This window comes from Octodon degus, unplaced genomic scaffold (genome assembly GCF_000260255.1).
Source record: "Octodon degus isolate 3935 unplaced genomic scaffold, OctDeg1.0 scaffold00042, whole genome shotgun sequence".
In the NCBI taxonomy this organism is placed as follows: Eukaryota; Metazoa; Chordata; class Mammalia; order Rodentia; family Octodontidae; genus Octodon; species Octodon degus.
Genome location: NW_004524618.1, coordinates 6,950,664 through 6,956,156, shown reverse-complemented (window position 1 = coordinate 6,956,156; position 5,493 = coordinate 6,950,664). Strand labels below are relative to the sequence as shown.

At 45.0% G+C, this 5,493-nt stretch overlaps 1 pseudogene; it reads left to right on the top strand.

The window, feature by feature from the left end:
* The first annotated feature begins 2,588 nt into the window (after positions 1-2,588).
* Positions 2,589-3,442, top strand: LOC101580334 (annotated as a pseudogene).
* Positions 3,443-5,493: the final 2,051 nt, after the last annotated feature.

Sequence of the window (5,493 nt, the reverse complement as noted above, 5' to 3'; positions counted from 1 at the left end):
TAAATAAAAGTTTCACCTACTAATTCAATTTTATAATGATTCACAGCCTGATAAAACTGCTGTCACTTAATTAGCCAGCCTTGTCCTTTATTATTTAAAAGGGACCATGGGGATGTATGCCTACTCTCAATCACAAGCCAGTGAGTCCAGGCCTAAACCTTCCAGAGAGGCGAGAAACCAAAAGAGATCTTTTCTACTTGCTATATCACATGGCTTCTTTATAAATTTTTTAAATATCGAAGTTCAGTTCTCATTTGTGTGAGTGCCTGGATGGGAGCCCACATGTAGTCCACTGCAGGGGCCTGGCCGGGAGGCTTCCTACACACAGAGCTGGCTTGGCTCTGTTTTTAGAATTTTTGAACATCAAATAAATTGAGGCTCAATATCTGTCTAACCAACACGTTGAGCAAGCACGACTCTTGACATAATCAAAACATAAGTTTATTTTTGTCTCTCATCATGTTTCAAAAATGTGTTTGGTTCTGATAATGATTGTCTGCCCCCGAAGGAAAACTTTAAATGCACCATGTCTTTGTTCACTTCCTTCGGTAATAAAACAACCTGGAGCCACTTTAAGTACAAAAGTGGTCCCAAAATGGTCCTAGTTCAGAACATTAAAGCAAAGTTGGTTTTGATTTAGCTTTAAATTACTCTAATTGCCCAGCCTCCCAAAGCTGGCGTCTCTTGGATGCCCGCCACAGAGAAAAGGAGCTCGGTTGCTTTCTTTTCTGCTTCACTACGTGGTAACTCCTCTCTCCTCAAAACACCTTGCTAGAAACTTTCTGACTTCATAGTTGGAAAAAGCAGATGGTGCAGTGGAATAGAAAAACGTAACCTTCTTTGTTTATTTTCGCGGAGTCCGCAGCGCAGCCAGGGCTCCCCCCGCGCTGGGCCCGTGCTGCACAACTGAGCCACTATCCCTGGGGTAGCTCCACAGCTCAGTCCCTGCTTCCGAGTGTGGCAAGTGCTGTATCGAGAGCTAAGTTTTGTTTGTTTTAGATACCAGCAGACACTCTGACGTTCCCCACCCCGCTGTCTGTAGATCACTCCCTCCTGCATTTCTGCGGGGGCAGCCTCTTCACTGCAGCCTGAGAACACAAAGTTAAGTACGCCATCCCCTCCAATTTGAATATTGCAGTTTTTCTCTTAAATGAGAAGCTCAAAATGCATGAATTCTAACTGTTTTGTATCTTTCTGGCTAGTTGCTGCTTCATCTTCAATTACCGTCTTCACATGCGTCACTGCCCACTTACGCAGACACGTATGCTACCGCAGTGGCTCTCAGCGTTCTGTCCTGAGAGGCCCTGGAGTGCAGGTAACCCCTTCTGAGTGGCGAGCTCAGCTGAGCGGCAGGGGTGCGTCTGCGATAGGTGGTTAGAAATGAAGCTGCTGCCTTCTCAGGACCACGCTCTGGGAACCACCGCTGTCCGGAACAGAAGTCTAAGTCCAGCTGTTCTCTTCTGGGGCCACGTGGAATTACTTAACATAGAACATTCACAACTGTGAGGTTATTACATAAGATTCAATGCAGGAAATCGGTCTGGCTTGAACTGTGATAAAAGTGCTATATTTAAAATTGGAGACTTTGGTTCCAAATGGCAAGTGATTCTTAAAGGCCTAATGAATAAATTTTGTTCTTCAGGCTAGTCTACTTTTCAGCTATCCAATAAACTTTTACTTGCCACCTACGGCAGGCCAGCTGCTGCTCCTCTGGAACAGAGTGTAGGCCCTGGTGCAGCACGGTAAGCAAGCAGTCGCCAAGCGTTTCGGCAGCAGGGTTGGGAAGACAGCCTGGGAGGCATGAGTGCTCACGTCCACTCCCAGAGTTCTAGTCTAGAGGACACCAGGCGGCTCGTGAGGATTTGCAGCTCCACCAATCTCCCAGGTGCTGCTGAACAAATACCAGTAGGCCCTACTAGACTTCAGCTTTGTTGTGTATACTTTCTGTTTGCACCTTCTAGGTTTGAAAGTAAGAAACAAAATTATGTTTCTTGAAAACAAAAATCTCCACCTGAATCTTTTGAAATCATTTTCCACCTGAAGGAAAAGTGTGGTGGCTCAGCAGTGAAATACACACAAATGATAAAAATTGTCACAAGCTTGACCATTGAGCCAGACAGCTCAGTGGACTGAAGAATCTGCTTAGGCAAGGATCAGGGTTGATTCCCGCACTGAGACAGTGATTGAGACGGCATGGTGACTCTCGTCTGTAATCCCCACACTGGGGAGGCTGAAAACAGGAGGATCATTACAAGTCTAAGCTGGGTAGCAAGACTTATACCAAATACATTTAAAAAAAAAAAAAGAAAGAAAGAAGAAGAAAGAAAGAAAGAAAGAAAGAAAGAAAGAAAGAAAATAGTTAAGCACATTAGACATGTTTCTAAAAGTGTGGGAAAGGTTTTATAAGAGTGTAGGAAGGGTTTATAAAGCCTTAAAATATACATAAATACTAAAATAAATATAACATCACTACTTCGCTGATTTCCACTTATCACAGGGTGTCTGGAACTTAACCTCCATAAGTGGGGGACCATCCTACTTCGTTCATAAAATACCTTGATTTTTTCAAAGGAAGTCTTACACCAGAGATGGCTTTCACAATAACCTTAGTGAAAAAAAGCAACCCGTCGCAGACCCAGCTGCTGCCTGGGAAGGAGCTGACCCTGAGCCGGCTGCCACCTGAGCTCCTCGTGGCCGTGCTAACCGCGAGTCCCGCGTGCGCTGCTGGGGCGCTGCAGCCACGTGTGCCGCACCTGGAGGTCCCTGGTGGACAGCAAGGCCCTGTGGCTGCTGATGCTGGCCCGGAAGGACAGCGCCTCTGGCCGCACCTTGCTGGCTCTTGTCTGCAGCTGCTGTCGGCCCTGTGCCCGCGAAGCCAGACCCAGCCCTCTCTTTCGCGTCTGCTTGCTCAGACCCATTGGACGAAACCTCTTCTACAACCCCTGTGGACAAGAAGGCTTCCAGAAGTGGAGGCTATGGCACAGTGGGCAAGGCTGGGTTGTGGAGAAAAACTTGGTACCAGTGCTTGGAGCACCTTCTCAGACCCACTTTGTGACCTCATATGGTTGGTGTTCAAAGAAGCAGATCTTGAACCTGGAAGCTGAGGGTCTGTGGCCAGAACTCGTGGACAGTGGCAAGATTGACATCTGTGTCTCAGACTGGTGCGGAGTCCAGCATGACTGTGGTGGTAGCTGTGAACTCTTTGTCCAACTTCTAGATGCCAACAAGACCATCCTAGATGAAGTCTCTGCCATACATTCCTCCAGTGCACATCTGAACAACATGTACTTTCAGGTCACCTACGGCTTCTCCTACATCAAGGTGGGCGTCCGTTTCATGTCTTCTGAACATTTATTTGGGCAAAGACACAAAGGTCTGAGCTGGGCACTACAGGGCCCACCTGACCAATTCCAGCATGACCGTGCGAGTCAGCCAGCCCTAGACAAGGGTGCTCTTCTTTCAAGCCCGCCAGGCTGTGCCTTCCAGGAGCCAGAGCCATTGGCGGGGACCCCTCACTATCCAAGTACCTGTGCCTCAGTGTTCAGGCTCTACAATTACGGAAAAAGGGGCTTCCCTTAGATCTACCTGCTGCTGCTGCCTTATCTCAGGGATATGCTCTACTTAGCCAAGACCCCCAGTGTGGATGAGGCGTGCTGGTCTTAGAGAGGGCATCTTACCCTCTGTTCTCCCACCCAGCATCCCTCGGGATCAGCCTAAACCCCTCTGCCCTGACCCTGAAATTGGTCTCATCCCTTTCTGCTGCAGACACTTTCCTGGTCCCTTCAGGGAAGCCTACACTCCCCTCTAAACTTAGCTTGGTCACTTATAGCTACTCAGTTCTAGCCACTCCATATAATGAACTCTACTTCCTGGGACTTCCTAGCCTTCCTAGCTGGATCTTGTCTTGAAGCAGATCATACCTAAGGTCACAAAAGAAACAAACAGGCAGAATCTGCCCACAGGATTGCTGAAAAAATGTGGAGCAATCTCAGGCTCAGCCCTGATCCGAGAGAACAACCTCTGTAGTTGAAGAATATTTAAAAATATTTTGTTTTTCACTTTGACAATTTTTTCAAACAGTGAATAATCTCTCAGTATCATGTATCTACTGCTTACATGCAATAAATTTCTAATTTTAGCAAAATAAAATTTAAAACACACACAAATCAAATATATATCATCCTTTGGGGTTTGATCCTGGCCTGCGGTGCCAGCCCCACCCCCAGGGCTCGCTGAAACAGCGATTGAGACTGTACATAGCTGTACACGCCTGTAATCCCAGAACTTGGGAGACGGAAAAACAGGAGGATCACTGCAGGTCCGATCTGTGTAGTGAGACCCCAAAGATCTTGTCCTAAATATATTTAAAAAAAAAAAGTTAAAAAGATCGTCAAGTAGAACTCACAGGAACACTTGCAGTCTTCTTTTCCTCATTTTTCTCTCTAGTCCAATGAGTACTTTAAAAATTAAAGGCTATGGGTGACACTGATGTACAAGAACTTCTTGTCAATACAAATAAATCTCATCATAAAAACTCACCATAAAATGTCATTCTTTTGTTGGCGAGGACGAAAAGACAGACCACTACTTCAAAGGGTCAGTAGACACATAAAAAAAAAGAGCATCACAGTACTTTGGACTCCTGGTGAAAATCTGGGTATAATATCTTAAATGAGACTAATCCCTGTGTGGAAAACAACTAGAAAGCTTAGGCAATAACATGAAATAACTGTTTAAAGAGCCCTGAAAATACTGTGCAGGGAGGACACAAGGGGTGCAACCCAGGCAAAGAACTGAGCTTTTTATTCCCAGGATTGTATTCTTGGGTCTGCCAATTTCTGTTTGCAGGAATATTTTCCTAACAGAAGCTAGAAGTCACTTGAGCCAAAGAGAAGAGATAATAAAATAAGTACACAAAATAGAAAAATAAGACCTAAAATAGGTGCAATGGAATATGCTCCCATAATCTCAGCTGCTGGGGAGGCTGAGGTGGGAGGATAGAAGCTATAGGACATTTGGGTCAATAGAAAGCATCAAAAACTTTTGAATATTTATATAATTTCTCTTTGAGTTGTTTTCACTTCAAGATTTTCAGAGTGTGGGACAAAACATCTAGAAATTTGACAGAAAATAGCAGCTACTGGGAATACAGAGCTGAACTACACAGAAATCCAGCCACCATAGAGTTACATGGAAAATAATAGTTGAAGTTCAAGGTCAGTGAAGGTACACCAATTCTTCTCACAGGTTTGAGGCCAGAGAACTACTATGTCTTAGTAGTAAGGCTGAATGTAAATAGAGCAGCTACAGCCAAGCCTCACTAAAATAAAGTTCATGACTTCTGTCAACATTCCAGAATACACAGAAGAAATGTTGATATATTAATGATAAAGAGGATAGCAGGTAAAAGTTGCAAATATATCTGCTTTAGCTGAAATCCAAACCAAAGGGGAGGGAGAGAGAGAGAGAGAGAGAGAGAGAGAGAGAGAGAGA